The sequence below is a fragment of the Lontra canadensis genome, unplaced genomic scaffold (genome assembly GCF_010015895.1).
Source record: "Lontra canadensis isolate GAN:19392208 unplaced genomic scaffold, GSC_riverotter_1.0 scaffold171, whole genome shotgun sequence".
In the NCBI taxonomy this organism is placed as follows: domain Eukaryota; kingdom Metazoa; phylum Chordata; class Mammalia; order Carnivora; family Mustelidae; genus Lontra; species Lontra canadensis.
In genome coordinates, this window is record NW_022631165.1 from 663,047 (window position 1) to 683,299 (window position 20,253).

The following is a 20,253-nucleotide window of genomic DNA, read 5'->3' on the forward strand; positions in this document are numbered from 1 at the left end:
TGTGTCTGCCTCAGGGGTGCCTGAGGCCAGGCTGAGCAGCATTGGGGGCTCTGGGGAGGGAGGGGGCCTTCCTTCCTGCAGGCCCGTCCCCTCTCTGCCTGCTCCCCATCCGGCCCATGCTGGGACCCAAAGAGACGTTCACTCTGCCTTCCACCGCTCCAGGACGGACCACATCCTGGTCTGCTCAGTCCGATGCCCCGGGTGTGTCTGGCAGGCCCTGCTGCCCGGCTCTCGGGGGAGTGCTGCCCTTGGGGCCACTGGGTGACGCAGGCACCGGGCTGCCTCCTGGGCGGGGGCCCCCAAGCAGCAACGGCAGCCATGGAAGGCCGGAAGGGCCCCGCTCCCCAACCTCCACCCTGCAGAGGCCGGGACTAGGCCTTCAGCGGGAGTGCTGGCAGCCCCCTCTGGGCTGGCGGCCTGTGACTAGTCACTGTGTCCTCGTCTAGGAGGCAGGATGGGGTGCCCCCTGCCCCACTCGGGCTCCTGAGTCCTCCCTGATGTGATTCTTTGAAAGGGGGGTCATCTGGGCCTCCCTGGCCCCTCACGCAGCAACACGGTGATGCATCTGGAGGCCCTTCTGGAACTGGGGCACGTCAGGAAAACGAGGGATTAATTTTATTATGGATTTATGGGGCATGGGGGGCTTAAAGCCGGGGTCACGGCCTCCGCAGGGCAGATGGCCGGCCGTGCCGGTCTCACTCCGCCCTGCACACCCCTGTGGCCCAGGGGGCTGCTCACACGGGCAGGCGGGCAGCCCAGGGGAGGGCATCATGGTCCTCGGGACTGGAACAAGGTTTGGGCTGAGACCTGGGCCAGCCCGACCCTGCTACCTCGTCATGCCTTCTCTTCAGACTGCACAGAACAGGGTACCCAGGGCCAAGCTTTGGCTTGACAGCGTCTGGAGGGCCCCGTGCGAGAAGGCCTGGGGTCTGCTCCGGGCCCTGCTTTGTGGGTGCTGCCTGAACACTCTACACGCAGGGGCACCTGAGCGCAGCGGGGCAGCAGGGTGTGTCTGCACGACGGCGGGAGCCAGGCCTGCACGCGGGAGCTGCGTGGGGCGTGGGGGCCCGCACGTCTCCAGCTCTGTGCTCTTTCCAGCCTCTGGGCGGCGGCCATGTCTGCTGCTGTGCGGACTCCCCAGGCTCAGACGTGGTCCTCGTGCTGACCGCAGCCCTGAATAACGGAGTCCACCACTCTGTGTGGCAGGCCCGCTGGTGCACGCCTGCTCTCTGCGACGAGCCAGGATTCTCAGCTTCTTGGGATGCTGGACGGGGGGAGCAGGGACAGCTTGTCCTCCAGCAGACTGCCACCTTGCAGACACCCAGAGCGGCTCCGGAGAGACCAGACGCTGTGCTGAAATTAGCTCTGCTAACTGGGCTGCTGGTGAGACCCAACGTGCTCCCTGTGGCCTAGAAACGGCCGGGCTTCCGACACACGGGTGGATGGGCACTGTGGGCTGGGCCTCTGCTCTGCAGGAGTAAAGAAATGGTGTGTGTGTGCGGTGCCCTGATCCCTTCTGGGTGGGGCGCCAAAGAGGGCTCAGGGAGGAGGGGGAGGAAAGGTTCCCACCAGACGGGGACCCGCAGTCTAGTGCCATCCCTGACACCACTCTGAGCTGTGGGTTCTCTCCTGGTGGAGGCCAGAGCTGGGGTGTCTGTCACTGGCTGATGAACCTTGGGGCATGCTGGCGACCAGGGCCGCCCCAGCTGCTGTCGGCGCCGTGTGAGGACACGGGCCCACTCAGCTGCTGCTGAGACCGGACTCTCAGAGAGCAAGACACAGCCTGGGGCAGACGGCCAGCCTGCGCACAGGCACAGGGAGGCCCGAGGTGACACCGGCTCTGCTTCAGACTGCTCAGGGGAGGGAGTCAGCCCCTCTATCCCTCCCAGGGCCACCACCTCATCTGGAGGTGGTGAAGCCTGAGGACACGCGGTCAGTGCTGAGGGCCCCGGCTGGCGGGGGCAGGGGTGTCAGCACGCCATGGGAGGCTTACGACGGGCCGGGTGACCGTGGCCCTTACAGCCTCACAGGAACGTGCCCACTTGTTTCTGCCCCTGCCATGACTGGCAGAGCCAAATACCAGGACAGCAAAATCGGCAAAGAAACCGTTTATTTACCTTGTTCAACAGAGCTCGTGAAAACATGAAGATTGCTCTTACGTAATCTTGGGAAGCTTGTGAACGACAGTCGAGGATAACTGGAGTTCCCTTTGGTGATGCGTCCAAGAAACCTAAGACACGACTCCGGGGAGGCCCAGTCCGGCGGGTGGCTGCGGCCGGCAGGACAGCTCGAGTCAGTGTCCAAGAGGCCACTACAGCAGACTTGGTTGCCTCCAGCAGCCCTGTGGCCAGGGAGCAAGGCCAGGGTCCCCTGGGCAGCGGGCCTGGGGCCTCGAGGTCTCCGCCCCCAGGTGAGGGTGCCCTCAAGCAGCTCCTGAACACCAGCCAAAGGGACCCGTGCTTTCTGAAACAGACATGAATGTGCGAAGTTACAGGTGTCCCCGTCTCGTGAAGGTCTGGAGGGGTGTCCCATGATACGCGGCAGGGCGCAGGTGAGGCCAGCTGTCACTGGCTCACGGAGACTCCTGTGTGGTTAACCTGCACACAGGTTAACCGCCCCCCTTTTCTACCAGCCCCAGCAGGCCCGGCTGGCAGAGCTACCTCTTCTCAGGGGGATGCTTACTCTGAGATGAGGAAGATGAGCCACTTTGCCCCATCACTTGTGGAGTGAAGAAGAGACAGCTCAGTGCTGCCCCCCTCCCCCCAGGGCCAGCGACCAAGGCCAGACCCGGGGGACCAGTCCTTATGAAGGGGTCCTGCTGCACTGAGACCCTCACACAAGGTTCACATCGTTTCATCTCTGCTGGGAGACAGAACCAGGGGCAGGTAGCACTTAGTGCCCTAGGCGTCCTGCTACCAGACGGGACTGGAGGCTCCCAACGGCCTGTGTGTGTGGGCCCCCAAGAGCAGGGACAGGTGCAGCAGCTTGCACCCAGTCAGGCCTAGGTCTGTCACCTGTGCAGGCTCAGAACACTTCAGCACACAGCTGGTTCTGATCTGGCGGCACCCACAGGCCACGTGGGTCACTGGCCGATGAGGCTCATGCCTCTTGGGGGTCCCAGCACGTCACTAGTCAATCTACCAATCTGCACCCCCAAAGACACATACACCACAAAGCAGGGTGGATGTATGCTGTCTGGGCCTCTGGCTCGTAGGGGCCCAGGCTGCTCTGACGGCTCAGCACCCTGCAATGACTGCCCAGCTGACCCCCACTGCACTCAGCAGGGGTGTGGATGAGGGACGCAGCCGGGGCTGGGGGTGGACAGAAGGCCCCTTGCCTTCTGTGCTTGGCAGTGACCACACGCACACAAGACCCCTGACCAGGCAGAGCAAGGCAGGCCCAGTGTGAGAGCTCGGTGAGCTGTTTGTTTGCCGGTTTGGGAAGCAGCTCATTCTCCGCTGCTTCCCCGGAGGAAGCCGGTGCAGGACTGCTGTCGGTGCATCAGGAGCTGGGGCTGGGAGTGGCCGCACACGGTGACAGTGGTCTGATGGCCAAGTCTGCAGGGAGAGCCTCTGGTACCCCAGGTCACGCCCACCACTGAAGGCAGTTTTTATGCGGGAGGCCTTTTAGAAACAACTTCAGGGCCCACAAGTTCTCCCTACCAGAGCAAACAGAGGAGACACCTCAGGGGACATCACTCTGTGAGTCTTCCCCCAAAGGCCAGGAGAATGTCTAACAGCCAGGGCAGCATGTGGACAGCAGCCTGCACACAGAGGAGAGGGGCCTCAAGGCCCAGCTGGCAGATGGTGTCCGGGAAGAGGTAAGAGGGGGCAGAATGAGTGAGACTGTGTGGAGGGGAGGGGCGCCCTACACAGACTGTCCATCCCGGATATGAGTCGGGGCAGGGAGGGCTGCCCTTGTATTCCTGTGGGATGTTCTGCCTGTGCACACCGCACGTGTCCAGGCTGCCATGTATAGGGGAGCCATTCAGAGATAAGCTGGCCCGCAGCGTTGGGGTTGGAATCCGGACAGGCTGTCTGCTGCCCTGGGGCCATGTGCGGGGAAGGGCGGTCCAAAGGCCGGGGCAGGTGGGCAGCTGCACCTGAGGCTGCACCGCTGGGAGTCCAGGAGGGCGTGGGTGGGAGCATCTCACAGACAAGTTCCCGGCAGATGCAGAGGGGTTAGGGTGGGCAGGGGCTCTCCAGGTTGGGGAAGAGCCAGCACAGGCACCTGGTGTTTTGGGACACACAGGTTGCTGTTCGGCCCCCCATCTGCAGAAAGCCGTGGCACCCAGGAAGCTGCCTGTTCTCCTGAGGACTCCCCTGTGCAGGCCCCATGGCCGAGGCCCCATGCAGCTGCCTGGGAAGGAGATCTCAGACCCGGGGTGGATGTGATGCTGGCCATTTACTGGTGTCGCGACCGAGACAGCCCTCGGCCCCAGGGACGTGGTGGAAGGCGGGCGGAGGCACAGCCCTCGGCGTGACAGTGGCTGCCTGACCCCAGCATCCGGGCCTGTCTTGCCCGGGTCACGTGTAGCACTGCTTTATGAACGTGCTCGGGCCCACCCAGCGCTCCAGCGCGGCCAGGGGCACAGGCAGAGCCCCCGGGGTAACGCCGTCCCGGCGATCCGCTGCAAAACCCTCAGCAGCAGCCCGAGCAGAAAAGGCCAAGGTTTGCACCACGTACTGGGAGGCTCCGCCAGGGCGGGTTCCGATCCAAATCGGAGACTTGTCCCCGGCTCCCCGGCTTCCCGGCGTCAGGCCCAAACCGGGGCACACGCGTGGGGGCTGCGCACCCTGCCCAGGCTGGAGGCCCTGCAAGTGTAAAGACCGTTCTCAGTGCGAAGGCCGGACAAGACGGGGTGGGCCCGGTTCGGACTGCAGGGCGCTGAGAGCGGGACAGAATCGGGAGGACGAGGGCGGGAAGGTCCCGTTCCTCCCGGGCTGCGCTGGAAGGCCGGCCGGCCCCCATCCCCGCCGTGCGGGGGCGCTTTCAGGCAGTCGGGGGGCCGCGCGGGACCGCGGTTCCGACTTCCCCGCAGACTCCGGACCCACCGAGCCGAGCCCAGCAGCCGCCCGCTCTCCAAGCGCCCGTTTACTTCCGCCTTGGAAGATCACTTCCGGGTAAGCGCCGGAAGGGGCGGGGCAGCCGGAGAGAGGGGGCTCGCGTTACGTCACGCATGACGTTGCTGTCCTGGAGCACGGCGGCGTGGGCGCGGCGTGGGCGCGGCGTGGGCGCGGCGTGGGCGCGGCGTGGGCGCGGCGTGGGCGCGGCGTGGGCGCGGCGGCGGGAGTCGTGCGGTGGACGGAGGGCGGGGTGTCGCACGCCGACTTTCCGTTTATTGGCCGGAGCTCCCTTCCCGGCTGGAATTCCTCCGCCGGAGGCGCTTTGCAGGCTGTGTTGGGTTTTGGAAGATGACCTTCGAGGGCGCCCGGACACTCCCACCCGCGGCGTGGGTGAGCGAGTCGGGCCGTGCGACCCCGTGTAAACCCGAGCGTTGTAGGAGACACGACAGCGGCGGGCGAGGACTCCGCTCAGGTCCCCCGTCCCCTATCTCCTCATCCAAGTTCCCCCCACGTCCCCCCCCAGGTCTCCCCCTCAGCATCTCCCTACTTAGCTCCCCCAGCAGGTCTCCCTTAAGCGTCCACCCTCAGCATCAGTGTGGGGGGCTTGAGTGGGGAGGCGCTGAGGGGGAGGCCTGGGGGGGACCTGGGTGGGGAGGCGCTGAGGGGAGCCCTTCAGGTCTTCGGGGACTCTGCACTCAGCTTCCCTCCCCCCAGCGCGTGTCCTCCCTCAGGTTCTCTCCCCCAGGTTTCCCTCCAAGGTGTCCCCCAGAGTGCTGTCCTCTGAGCTTCCCCAGGTCCCCCGCACACAGTGACTCCCCCGGCCGTCCCCCAGGTTCCCGCTCGGGTCTCGCCCTCCGTGCTGTGCTGTCCGTGGAGAGGGCGGCGGGAGCCCTGCCTTCCCGCCGAGGGACAGTCGCGCGGACCCAGCACGCCGCAGGCCGAGGGACAGTCGCGCGGACCCAGCACGCCGCACACTTGCCGTGGCAAAGGCGTCTTTGCGCTCTCGGAGCCTGGCAGCGGCCGCTCGGCTGTGCGCGAGGTACAGGCGGGACAGACGGGGATGGAGGCGAAGCCTGTCTTCCAGCGTGACTTGCGGAGGACAGCAGGTGCCGTCCCCAGCGGCCTGGCGGTGGCTCTGGACCGCGATGCGGGACGGCGGGAGGGCAGGTTTGCAGGTGAGTGCGGAGGTGCGGCTTGGGGACAGAACGGCCCGGGGGGGGCACAGGAAGGGAGCGTGATTTGGGCACCTGCGAAGCCGGTGTCCCCGGTGACTCCCGTCCAGCCTGGCCCCACCACTGCCTGCCGCGTCCGTGCCGCTGGGTCCGTAGGCGGAGGCCGCCACCGTCCTAGGGTGGTGCGTCCCTGAGCTCTGGCCGGGGCTACTTGTCCGCCTGCCGTGCACCCCCGCGCCGCCCGTCGCCGGCCTGAACCGGGTGTGCGCGCAGGCGGGAGAGCCCTGCCTTCCGGGGACCGCCGTCCAGGGTGCGGCTGCGGCAGCTGCGGGACACGGCGCTAGACGGCCCCGGCGCCCTCTGGAGGACCCCAAGGAGGCCTCGGGCCGACTGCGGACCTGCACCTTGGGGGCGGGCCTTGTCAGGGCAGAATCTCACGGTACACTGCCCTCGTCAGCGCCCAGAAAGGCACTTCTCGGGCTCTTTCCACGGGACCCGTTCAACTCGGAGCACGGAAACCCTGCGCCTCGGCCTGCTGGGTGGCCCGGGGGGCTCCTCGTCAGCCCTCAGCTTCTGGGCCTGCTCCTGTGTGCGCCAATGCCCGCTGCTCGCCACTAGGTGGAGCCACAGGCGCGCGTGAGCGCCCCGTGTCCCGGGCTCAGGGCCCTCTCGCTCTCGCCGGCTTTGGATTCCCGCCCTGTGCTGGCGCGCGCGAAGAGTGTTTACTGCCTTAGGAGTGGAGTCAAAGATATGGTGCGTGTGTATTTTTTTTTAATTTAAAATCTACAGCATTAAAGTTTATTGCTCACAAACACTCCCTTTTAAGGCAAAGCAGCGTTAATTTTCCAAAACAAATTTACAGGCGTTGTTTCCATTTGTGGGATCCCTTCAAGGAAGAGCTTCATTTCCCACTCTGCTTCTGCCTTTAGTCGCCAGCGGCGTTGCCACCAGGGAGCCTCTGGGACCCCGCAGGGCCCTTTCCAGAGAATGCGCGTGGGAGGCAGTTCTTAGCAGTCCGGTGACAGTTGTGTCCTCCCTGCACGCCCCACACCCCGGCAACTGCCCTGAAAAAGCAGGCGTGGCTGCCTCACGCCCCTGCTGCTGTTCTGTCTCTGTGATTTCCTGCGTTTTGATGCCTGTTGCTAAAGAGTCAGACACAAACTGTGTCATAGGATTTTTTTTAAAAAAGATTTTATTTATTCATTTGACAGACAGAGATCACAGGTAGGCAGAGAGGCAGGCAGAGAGAGAGGAGGACGCAGGCTCCCCACTGAGCAGAGAGCCCGATGCGGGGCTCGATCCCAGGACCCTGGGATCATGACCTGAGCCGAAGGCAGAGGCTTAACCCACTAGCCACCCAGGCGCCCCTGTCATAGGATTTTCTGGGCAGAAATGAGCTTGCAGCAGTCTGGTTTGCAGTGTGGGTTACTCTGGACATGAAGGAGCTCCCCCTCCCAGTCCTGCTGAGCCCCAGGTTATTTAGGATTCCCAGAAGACACCATGTCAAGACACTCCGAGAGGAATTGTAGGTGAGGGGGGCTAATGTGGGATCTGGTCCCCAAATCCTGCGGAAACGCATTGGGACCGCACATACGTCTGTATCAGGGACTTTGCAGATCAGTCGTGAAGGGCAAGGGCCTTGTACATTTTGGGGGTCTGTAGAAAGACCAAGATGATATGATTATGGGGAGTCTTGGTACTTTCTAAAATAGTTAATAGGCTTCCTATTTTTAAAAAAGTAGACTGCGGGATGCCTGGGTGGCTCAGTTGGTTGGACGACTGCTTTCGGCTCAGGTCACGGTCCCGGAGTCCCGGGATCGAGTCCAGCATCGGGCTCCCAGCTCCACGGGGAGTCTGCTTCTCCCTCTGACCTTCTTCTCGCTCATGCTCTCTCTCACCGCCTCTCTCTCAAATAAATAAAATCTTTAAAAAAAAAAAAAAAGGCTGCACACATGGTGGGGCTCAAACTCATGACCCCAAGAGCAAGAGTTCCATAATCTACCAACTGAGTCAGCCAGGTGCTTTATACTTCCTTTTTTTTTTTTTTTTTCATTTTATTTTATTTAATTGACAGAGAGACAGCGAGAGAGGGAACACAAGCAGAGGGAGTGGGAGAGAGAGAAGCAGGCTCCTACCAAGCAGGGACCCTGATGCAGGGCTTGATCCCAGGACCCTGGGATCATGACTTAAGCCAAAGGAGGACGTCTAATGACTGAGCTTCCCAGGCACCCCCCCCTTTTTTTTGAAAGAGAGAGGGAGAAAGACTCTTAAGCAGGCACCCTGCCCAGTGTGGAGCCTGCGTGGGAATCGATCTCATGACCCTGAGATCAGGACCTGAGCAGAAATCAGGAGTCATTCACTTAACTGACTGAGCCAGCCAGGTGCCGTTCTGCTTAGAGCAGTTTTAGGTTTCCGAGAAAATAGGGCAGAAAGGACAGAGCTCCCATGTGCTGCTCTGCCCCACACACGGGCCCCACCGATAACCTCTCGTGGCAGGGCGATGCGCCGGTCACAGCTGACGAGCGGCACTGACGCGGGGTTGCTACTGAAGCTGGTGCCCCACACGCACGTCCTCCGCTGTTACCCGGTGCCTCCGTCTGTCTCGGGATCCAGCGGGGCTGGATCCTCCTGTCCCCTTGGACTCCTCTGGGTTGGAACCATAGTGATAGTGTCTCCGGCTTTTCTTAGTTTTGATGGCCTTGACCATCTGAGGTGTGTAGGATGTCTGTCAGTTGGGGTTTATGAGATGTTTCAACTGTGGCTAGGTGGGGAAATGGCAACTGCTTCCGCCACTGTGACCTCTCCGTAGGTCCCGCTTCTCTTCCCCAAGACGGAGAGGAGCTGGGGGGTGGGGAACAGCAGAGAGGGAAGAGCGGGGAGGGGACGAGCACGTGGCACTCCTGTCTGCAGGACCCATCGCAGCCTCTGGCTGGGGGAGCACGTGGTGTCCCAGATGTGGCAACCACAAAGCAGGGCCAAGGGAAACGGGAGCCCGGCACTCTTGAGCACCCGGTGAGAGCATCTGGCTGGGAGCCTCTGGTGGGAGGACCGGGATGGAACAGCTGGTTGGGAGAACCTAATGGGGAGCACCTGGCAGGGGGCCCCCTCGGCCCCTCCTCGCTTAGAGCCTCATCGCAGGGGGAGCTCCTCATTTGCCGGTGGCTGGGCCCTGTCCAGGGAGCACGCATCTTCCCGCCTCAGCCTGTCTGTCTCCAGGGACCCTCCGGGCACCGTGGCCCACGGCCATCTCCCCGCTGGGCTTGCCCCTCAGGTGAGCTAATGGGAACATGCGCTCAGGCCACCGTCTCCCACAGTCTCCCTTTGGCTTTTTTCTGGAGGCTTTGTTATGGCTGTGGGGTGGTTCTTCGGGCCTTGAGGTGCTGCTTTTACCTGCTTTACCCTTTAGGACGTAGGTGAAGCTTTGAGGACCCCACTTCTGCTGGTGCAGAGGACAGGTGGAAGGCAGCTTGGACTGGTCAGGGCAGCTCTGCTCCCAGCCCAGTGCAGGTTGTGGTGACCTGCTTCTGCTGACGACCGAGCTCCGCAGGGAAGGGAAAGGTCATGTGTGTGAGCACAAGCCGGACAGAGTGGGGTGCCTTGGGAGCCTGGCAGGTACTCTGGCTTGAGTGGGCTGGTGGTGGTGGTGGGGATGATGGTGATGCTGGCAGCGCTGGTGGTGGTGGTGCGGATGATGGTGCGTGCGGTGATGGTGGCGGTGGTGACGGTGCTGGAGCTGGGCCGCACGGCCTTGCCTGCCCCACGTCCTGGAGCTGCTGCAGACGGCCAGGACAGAGCCTGAGGGTTCTGGCCCGCGGCCCTCAGAACCGGTTCTAGCTCCGTTCTCTCCAACCTCCTGACTTCGGCTGCGGAGCACACATGGGCAGAAATGTGGTACCATCCTGCCTCATCTCATCAGAGTTCCTTTTCTTAAATCAGAGAAGGAACATGTATCAGGAGTGCAGTAGTGGGCTCTACCTGCAAACCAGCAAGATGTGCGCACACGTCAGTAAGTTAGACTATGACCTGAATTATGAAAAGGCTCGCTGCGGGGTCCTCTTCGGTGCCCGGTGCATTCGGAATTGACACGGCCCTTGGGTTACGGACATTTCCAAGCACAGGTCTTTTGAAGGAAGTTAAGAACACCTGTACCTGTTGTTTTTATTTTTGGAAGGGAAGGAGAATTCACTCATCTTATGCCAAGTGGTAGAAACTCTGATGTGCTGGGACGGATGCTTTGTCAAAGCATGTTTTTCTTATTGTCAAAGTAATTTCTTAGGTGCCCTAAACACAATCGTGGTCTTGCTGAAAGAGTAAACCATGGCTGGGGCGCCTGGGTGGCTCAGTGGGTTAAAGCCTCTGCCTTCAGCTCAGGTCATGATCTCAGGGTCCTGGGATCGAGCCCCGCATCGGGCTCTCTGCTCAGCGGGGAGCCTGCGTCCTCCTCTCTCTCTGCCTGCCTCTCTGCCTGCTTGTGATCTCTGTCTGTCAAAAAATAAATAAAATATTAAAAAAAAAGAGTAAACCATGGTGAGGTTGGGTGTTGAGGGGAAGGAGCGTGGCAGCGGGCACAAGCAGAATGCTTCTGTAAGCTGCTCCGTGTCATCTGTGTGGCCAGGCCTCCAGAAAGCTATTGGCTGAGTGGCTTCCATCAGCAGATGTTCTTCTGATCTGTACTTACTTAGGATAGCCTGGACCGTGAGCCCCTGGCCTGGCCAGGGAGACAGAAAGGCTTTGACATATCCACCCCTCCCTCTTCCTCAGCTCTGTCAGTGGCTTCCTGGGGTGAGGACCCGATACAGTCCCTCTCCTCTGCTGCCCGGGGGGCCACAGTCTTTTCTTCACTGGGTCTTCTCAACATCCTCACTTGGGAGATTGAGTGGCCCTTAAAAGAACTGCTGGCCTGGTCTTAGAGGAAAGAGCAGATGGAATTCACACAAGAGCCACTCTGAGTGGCTCAGAAGGACGTGGTTACAGCTGGGTGATGGTGTGATTGCCTCATGGTTAAAGGATTTGAAGGGGACTAGGATATGCCACCCCAGAATGTACCACTTTGGCATGAGAATTATTTTGAGCTGAAGGCAGTTGAGAATCAGTAGATGCAGAGGGGGAATCCTTGTTGGAGCTTTCCTTATCTGAATATAAGAAGCTTCTGGGAAATAAGACTGCCATAAATTTCTTGTTTGGGGTCGGTCTACTCCCAAAGGGGTTACCACAAATAAAACCTATCCTAACTTCCTTCTCCGGGGGAGTTTATGACTCTGAAAGAGACAGAAAGCCCATTTATTCCTGTATAGACAACTGTTACCACCAACTTCCTTGTACCTCAGTTATTTTCCTGAAACACATTTGTCTTTCCTAAAGAAACTATTTCTTCTTTCTTTAAAAAGGATTTTTCTCAGGGTGCCTGGGTGACTCAGTCAGTTAAGGATCCAACTCTTGATTTCAGCTCAGGTCATGATCTCCGGGTTGTGAGATCGAGCCCTGCATTTGGCTCCATGCTCAGCGGAAGTCTGCTTGTCCCTCTCCCTCTGCCCCTTCCCAAATAAATAAATCAATAAATAAGAAAGGATTTTCCTCCCCTTTTCCTTTTCCTACTAAGTTAAGTATACAGACATCTAACTGAAACTTTTGGGCTAGCTACTTTGCTTGGCTCCCATATACACATAATTAAACTTTTTTCTTCTGTTAATCTGTTGCTTGTCAGTTTAATTGACAGACCCCAGGGACAGAACATAAGATAAGAAGTACTTCTGCAGCCTTCTTCACAGAGGCTCCCTAACTTGGCCAGACATGCAGGTGGGTTGAGGGAACGGGGGTGGGAGTGTGTGGGGGCTGGGTGCTGGGACTGAGAACCCGTCCAACCCTCCATCTGTCTCTTTTCCCCTTATGTGTGATCTTGTGCTCACAAAACTCAGCAGAATAAGTGGAAACATCAAGATTGCTCATTGTCTCCTTGGCAGACAGCATCATGTTACGAAGGTAAGTGAGAAAAGAGGCTCCAGTTGAAGGCGGGTGGGAGCCGATGCAGTAGGCCAGAATGGGCCGTCGCATAGGGTAGGTGTCTTGTCACGGCCTTGGGTGGCTATCGGATATCAGAAATTCCCAAAGAACATTTAGTTTTTTTCTTGTGGTTGGTTTAAATTGGGTTCAGAATGTCCCGTGTAAGAAATGAAAGGGAGATTTGCCACATTTCCCTACTGTATCCCACCCTTGTCAGCTCCTTGGTGCTCAGAGAAAATTGGGAGCCCCTCACTGCCTGCGGCGCAGAGACCCCAGCGGCTCAGGCAGCCGCGGCAAGCTTCCAGTCCCAGGAGAAGGGGAGTGGGGCAAGGCTGTGGAGAAGCGGCCAGTGGAAGCTCTGCCTGCAGGCCACACTCCTGCCCTCTTTCTAGGGGGGCAGAGGCGCGCTCATGTGGCTGGGGGCATTCATCACGAGGAGCTTGCCTGTGCGAGTGGTCACACCCATATTTGGACGTCGGTACAGAAGAACATGGTTTCCCTATTTGGGGTAGCTCTGTTTAAATCTCGCCCGGGCTTCAGGGACAGGCACTTTAGAATGGCAGAAATTTAAAATGCAAAGTGCTGTAACATGACTCTTAGAGTGTCGTGTGCTGAGAGCGTGTCTGTTGAGGGTTACGTGGCCCTGCTTTCGTGGAAATGAACCCACGTGGTCTATCACAGGCAGAGAGCTGAGGAGCGCGGAGCCCGCCGCGAGGGGGACAGAGCTGGTGGCACGGCCTTGATCTTTCGTGGTTGGTGTTCCTCACTCTTTTAAGCATAAAAGTGACATCTGGTATCGCTACATGCTGCCTGTCTGAAGCAGAAACCATTTTCCCCTTTGCACGACGGTGAAGTTCAGTTCTTAAATACTTTCCCAGGGTTTCAAGTTGCACTGGGCTTCCGTTTGGCTGGTTTGGATAGTTAATGTGACTCTGGCTCAAGGTGTCAACTTGGCCTCTGGGTTATTGCTGATATAAGTGCTATGATAATTGGGATCCATTTCTTCCTGGAGCAAGTAAAATACACTGGATGGTAAGATCCTTTGATGGGACACCCAGGAGAACACCGAAAGACTGAGATGGTCCCTCCTGCCTGGTTCCCAGCATTGACCAAAGGCTGCTGTGCCAAGCACAGCCTGTCATTCTGCAGGGCGGACTGTGCCGAGGGTCCCACGAGCCTTACACAAAGTGTCAGGGAGCCTACCTGCACCCAGACCCTGCCCAGAACCCCCTACAATCGGGGCTCAAGAAAGATGAGCAGAAACAAAATGGGACAACCTGCTTTACCAGATGTGCAGGGGGCTTAGCAGACCTTCCCCAGAGGAGATAAACGGATGGCCAGGAGCCCCCGAAAAGATGCCTAGAAAATAGGTATCATACCCCTGGACACCCGCTAGCGTGATTATAACAAAATGACATGGAAAATAACCAGTGTCGGTGAGGAGGTGGGGCGTTGGGACGCTCGCACAGTGCGGGCCGGGAGGGAGATGGTGCGGGCCCCCGTGGGGAGCAGTCTGGCGGTTCCTCAGAAGGAACCTGACCCTGGAATTCGACTCCTGGGTTCACGTCCGAGAGAACTGAGAACAGGGGCGGAACAGATCCTCGTACACCCGGGTTTGCAGAAGGTCTAGTCACAGCAGCCGAAGATAGAAACAACCGACACGTCTGTAGATGGGGGGTAAGCGAAATGTGGCCCGTCCACGCAGCGGGCTTTCTTGTGCCCCAGAAAGGGAGTGGAGCTCTGGCCCACACCACAGTGTGCGTGGACCTTGAGAACATTCTGCTCAGTGACAGTCCACACCCAAAGGGCTGTGTGGTGTCTCAGTCTGCTTACGGGACATGCTCGGCACCGGCAGATCGGTGGAGAGAGATCAGTGGCCACCAGGGTCTAGGGAGGGGGCCAGGCATGGGGTTTCATTTTGGGGTGATGCGGGAGTCTGACACTAGATAGGGTGATGGTTGCACAGTAGCAAAGGGTTAAAACTCTTTCCCCGACTGAGTGAGGGGGCGGGTGGGGATGGCATTGGGCGGGGGGAGGGGGGAGCGGAGGATGACGCCCTTCTCATCCTTCTCGCCAGTGCTTGCCGACCAGGGGCTGCCAGCTGGAGGCTTGCAGGAGACACCCCTCTCCCCAGGGCAGGAGGAGGCTGGGGGGCATAACCACGGGCCCATCTTCGTTTTCAGGGACATAATGGTCCAGTAGCCACATTAGGGCCCAGAGGCTCCCGCACGTGGCGTTTCTTAGGGGCTTGGGCTGGAGGGAGCTTTGTGCGGCTCTTAGACCCCGTCCCAGCGGAGTCCCTGCAGAATTCCCAATTTCAGTTTTCAGTCACACTGCATTTTTATTAAGAGCTTTCACCCAGAGATGATGGAATAGATCTTATTGTTGGAAAGATGCCAGCTAAAATTAGATGCCTCCTGTCTCCCCACCACCCACGCCTCACCTCTCCTTTCTTTTCTGAAGTCTTTGCTTTCATGTCTTGGTTCCTGGCCGGTAGGCACCCGGGGGGTGTACTTGCGAAAGCAGGGGTGCACCGTCGCGTCCTGGAGCCGGTGTGATCTTGCTTTGCTGTCACTGATTCTGTCCTGGAGCAGCTTTGGGCCTTGCGCTCCGTGTTGGGTGTGTGTGTGGTTTCTCTCTTCTTTTCAGGGAAGCTTGTAAGAATTTGATAGCCGCAAACTGGTAGGATATTTTGCCTCGAATAAGAAGTTCATCTGAGGGCGCCTGGGTGGCTCAGTGGGTTAAAGCCTCTGCCTTCGGCTCTGGTCATGATCCCAGGGTCCTGGGATCGAGCCCTGCATCGGGCTCTCTGCTCCACGGGGAGCCTGCTTCCTCCTCTCTCTGCCTGCCTCTCTGCCTACTTGTGATCTCTGTCAAATAAATAAATAAATAAATAAAATCTTTAAAAAAAAAAAAAAAAGAAGTTCATCTGATTCCTCACGCCTTGTGTCTTCTCTCCAAGTTCCCGTTCTTGGCAGAGCAAACCTGCTGCGTCATCCGCCGAAACACAATTGGGTTTGCCTCCCCACAGCCCCTTTGTAGCAGAACCAGGTTTGGTGGTCTGCTGTCTTCTGTTGCCGTGTGGGGACACGCACTTCTAAGAACAGCTGTTACTTCTTACCAGTGCAGGCAGGGCAAGGGTATTCTGCGTGAGAACTAGGGCTTCGGTCGTCCAGGGCAGCTGATGGCTCATTCCTGGAACACGTCTGGGGCCTGACCGCTGAGCTGGTCTCAGGTCGCAGGTCGCAGAGGGCGCCAGAGCTGCGGGGCTTGGTGCCCTTCGTGGGAGTGTTGGTTTCTTTAAATTTAATTCCGTGTAGAATTTAGCAGAGACCTGGAGTGGATTTCGGACGGCCTCAGCCTACGGGTCCCAGATCTGCCCCTGGCGGTGTGGGACGGGGCGTCACAGAGCGGGAGCAGCTGCCGGCCGCGGGGCGTCTTCACGCTGCACGCGGCCGGTAGCGGACGCCTTCTCCGGGCACGCCTGCTGCGGACGGTCCCCTTGGAAGGAGCCTGTGGCCAGGGGCACGCCATGTCAGAGGGGCTCTGCATGCACACACTGGCTCTCCCGGGGACGAAAGCCTCCTCTGTCATCTCCCTTGCCCACTGCGCTGATGGTGGCCGTGGGTGGTTTTGTTCCGTTGTTCCACTTGCCCTTTGTGCCGGGTGCCGTTAGGGGGCGCCGGGCTGCCCACCGCGCTGCTGCCGGTCAGCGCCGGGCGGCCGGCCTGTGAGACACACCCAGGGGGAAGACGTAGCACGGGTAACAGGACAGCAGATTAATAACTTGGTACATGCATTCCGGGGTGAAATGGTAATGTTTTAGATAGGCCTGTTTAAATGTATCATTAATTTTAAGTTTGCTTTCACTTTTCACATGTGGGCAGCGCCTAGAAAAGTTACAGCTGGAGGAGCGAGGGGCTCTTGGTCTCAGGGTTGCGAGTTCCAGCCTCATGATGGGCATAGAGATTGCTTAAAAATAAAATCTTAAAAGGTTGAATCTGTAGCTCACATGGTAATTCTTTTCTTTTTAAAAAGACTTTACTTATTTATTTGACAGAGAAATCCCAAGTAGGCAGAGAGGCAGGGAGAGAGAGAGGGGGAAGCAGGCTCCCCGCTGAGCAGAGAGCCCGATGCGGGGCTCGATCCCAGGACCCTGAGATCATGACCCGAGCCAAAGGCAGAGGCTTAACCCACTGAGCCACCCAGGCGCCCCTCACATGGTAATTCTTTTGGATGGAGCCGTGCCACAGCCTACCTTCTTGGAACACATGTGCACACGTGTACACACATAGCATTGCACAAACACGTGTGCAGACACACGTGCATCTGCACACACACGCAAATGGAACAGAATGTACGTGCAGACACGCGAGCCCTGTGTCACACACAGACACATGCACGTGTGTGCCTGTAGATACAAGTGGAGCGTAGTGCACAGTGTGGGCACGGCTGTGAGCGTGGACACACGTGCATTCCTCTCAGGACGGGCTGGTTTCCAGCTCACACCTGGGCAGTGGGGGCCTCGCGGCTGCTGGGGGGCAGATAGGTGACAGACTCACGGTCACAACAGGGAAAGTGGGGCTGTCCTCGTCCTGATGATCAGTCACATGTCCTGAGAATGCCACCCTGGACGGTAACTGTGCGTGGGAGCCTTGGACAGTGACTGCAGAGTGGACGTCAGACACACCAGCCCCCCTTCACCCCCAGCTCTCCCTGCTGCCACTCTTTAGGATTCAAGATGTATTGTTTTTTGTTTTTTTTTTTTATTTAACAGTTTCTTTTTCTTTTTTAAAAGTGATGAAATGCACATAAAATTAACCACTTAAAATTCAACAATTCAGTGGTGTTTAGCCCATGCGCAGTGTTGTGCACCCACCACCTCCATCGAGTTCCAGAACATTCCTGTCACCTGCCCCACAGCCAGCTCCGGACCCACTAGTGGCCCCTGCCCTGCTCCCTGTACTCCTGGCGCCTGTGGGCTCGTGGGCTCGGGATGTTTCACGGGAGCAGCCTCTCCCCTGTGGGCGGTGGACTTTGTCCCTCCGTCCATCTGTGGACGGCCATGTGGGTCGCTTTTGTCTGTTCGTGGTGCTGCTGTGAGGTGGGGCCGGGTCTGAGCCCAGGGGTGGGCTGGGGCCGCCCTTCAGGAAGGGCTCTGACTCCTCTCCCACGGTCCCTTGGGGGACCTCCAGACCCGAATGCCCGGCATCCGGCCTGAGGCTTCGCGGGCCGTCCGGATACCCAGCGAGCCTCTCGGAGCTGCCCCCAGGTGCGGCCCTGGTGCGGCCAGTTGCGTTTGCTGTGCTGAGATCCACAGCTCAGGTCTCAGGGAACGGAGCTGACCCATTCATTCAAGCCTGTGCCGAAGGAGTCCTTTATATAGGTGCATTGAAACGCCAAGATTTTTATGAGAAAATGGATCCAGAGTCCATTTCTCAGCCCCTGGCGGAGAGTGGGGTGGGGGCGTGCCGAGGCCTTGAGCCCTGAGGCCGGTGTTTCCACCTAAACTGGCTGGTGCTCCAGGTCCCCGGGGCTCACCTGAGGCAGGTGTAAGTGGGGGCCTGGCGGGTACTTCTGCTCTGGTCCACCTTGGGCTCATCCCCTTGCTTTTCTGTGGGTGGTGTCGTGTTGGGCGTTCAGCGGGGTGCTGTGGGGAGCCCGAGGAAAGGTGAGAGGCCACGGGGCGGTGAACGGCAATCCGAGGTGAGGAAGGGCGGGTGGGCTTGGAGCCATCGGGTGAAGGAGCGTGGGTGTCACCCGCGCCTGTCTGGTCAGACGGGCCTAGTCCGCCGGTGGGGGGTGGGGGCTGCTCAGCCTGGCAGAGGGGCCTCAGGGCTTCTGTACCGAGGTAACACTCACGTGACACACTTAGTGGCACTTAGGGCATTGGCAGGGTTGTGTGACATCACCTCTGTCTAGGCCCAGAGCATGTCGCCAGCCCCCAGTGAAACCCCGTCCCTGGCGCCCGCCGTCCACTCCCCGCGTCTGTGGATTTGACTCCTGCAGGGACCTGCCATAAGAAGAGCCACAGCGTTTCCCGCGACGGCCCGTCTCTCCGAGCACGGCCTCGGGGCGCATCCACGTTGGCGCACGGGTCAGAGTTTCCGCCCTTCGAGGCTGGAGGCTGTTCCATCCTGTGTCTGGGCCACGTGTTGTCCACCCTCCTCTGCGGGGGGACATTTGTGCACAAGTTCTCACGTGGACTGGGGTGGACGTGGTGCCCGCCCAGGGCTGAGACTGCTGGCCACGGGGCCCTTTTGCGGTAACCTCCGTGAGGGCCGGGTGGGCGTGCGTGCTGCCTGCGTCTCCTCCTGGGGCCCCTCTGACATGGGGGTCGTCTGCCCTCCAGCGTGCCAGAGGCTGCGGGGGCGCCCGGCCCCGCTTTCCCTGAGCTCACGGCAGGGAGGGCCACGGGCAGACCCGCGTGTCTGCGCACGGGCTCTGTGGGGGCCGCTGCCCTCCCCTTCCAGATTAAAAAAGGTGTTCACGGACCTCGGCTTTCAAAACGGCCGCATGCTGTTTTTCCGATGTCTGTGGGATAGTTAAAAAATGGACATTTAGTCTTCGTCTAAATGAGGAAGCCCGCGGACCTGGTACCTGGTGCGTGAAGTGGGGGCGTCTCAGGGTCCCGCAGCCTGTGGGGCCCTCACTAGCGCCTGCAGCAAGCGTCGGAGCGGAGTTCCGTTGCAGGACCTGCTGGCGTTCAGAGAGCTGGAGAGCCGGTCTGTGTCCGGAAGACCCGCACACGTGGCGTCGGAAATGCTGGTAAGAGCGGTGCCGCGGCCGCCTTTCTGACGTGGGCGGTTCTGGGGTGGGAGGAGGTGGGCGTTTGGAGCCTTTTGCAGGACTGGCCAGTCCTGGGTCCATGGCCCCATTGCCCCTTTCCGGCCTCCCAGCCCCCGGTCACCAGGGCCGGGCACCGCACGGTGGTGGACGGCCCTGGGCCCCCGCCTGCCAGAATCTCAAGCCTGTGGCCTGGTCGCCCCCCAGCTCAGGCTGGTGGCCCGACCACCCCGGTGCTTCCCGTGCCCTGTGTGCGTGGCCCTGTCTGCGCCCGTGGGTGTAATCAGCTGTCTTCTCTCCGAGCCTCTCATCTGTGGACGTGGATATTTGGGCGATGCGGTCCAGCCCACACTGTGTTGATGGCGTCCAGGCCCCAGTGAGATTCCCCTCCACCTGCGCTCTGCCCACAGGTCTGGCCGTGCCCACCGCCCTCGGAGCACCCTGGGGCCGGGCGGCGGTGTCCCACGGGCCTGGCCCCTGCCCCGGGGCTGAGCGCCACCCCTCCCCGGGAGCCTCCGCCGGCGCTCCGAGGCCTGCTGACTCCACAGATCAGATAAGCAGGAAGTTCCTGAGAGGAAAACCACAAGCTTCATGTTTATTTAATTGCAGCCATTCTGTGGTCTTTGGAGATGGCCTTTAAGATTCATTTGATTTTTATCTCAAAGAGAATGCCGAGAAGCCCACGGGTCGGGCTCCAGAGAAAATACACACAAGGAAGAGAAGGGGGTTTGGATCTCACCAGGCAGCTTTGGGGCGAACCACAGGATGGGGCTCGGCCGCGGCCCCTCTGAGCAGCAGCCTGGCTTGGGCTGCACACGTGGGCCGCAGAGCCTCGTTCCCCGGAATCCACACAGGCCCTGCAGCTCAGGCCCACGGCCGCCTGCGCTGGAGGTCAGGCTGTGGGGCGGCCTCCCTTCACGGTCGCCGGCTCCTTGTCCACTGCTCTGGCCACCGTGAGGGTCCAGGCCTCGGGACCCTGCCCAGCACTCCCAGAACCAGTGCACTGTGAAGTGGCCCCTAGAAACACTGTGACAGGCACCCGCGTTGGCTGGGGGAGAGGAGGGGTGTGCTCCGGAGGAGGGAAGGTGGCCCGTCAGCCCAGCACCCCGCCACGTGCCTGCCTCGGCCCCTCGTGATTGTGGGTGCCCACAGGCCCGCCTGCTGGTGCTCCTCGGGCAGATCTGAGGGCAAGCCTGCTACCTGGAGCAAGAAGGCCCTGGGGCCTTTCC

The 20,253-nt window shown here is 59.8% G+C and overlaps 1 pseudogene; it reads right to left on the reverse strand.

Annotated features, from left to right (window-relative positions):
- Positions 1–2,624: 2,624 nt before the first annotated feature.
- Positions 2,625–5,605, reverse strand: LOC116860163 (annotated as a pseudogene).
- Between the last annotated feature and the right edge of the window lie 14,648 nt (positions 5,606–20,253).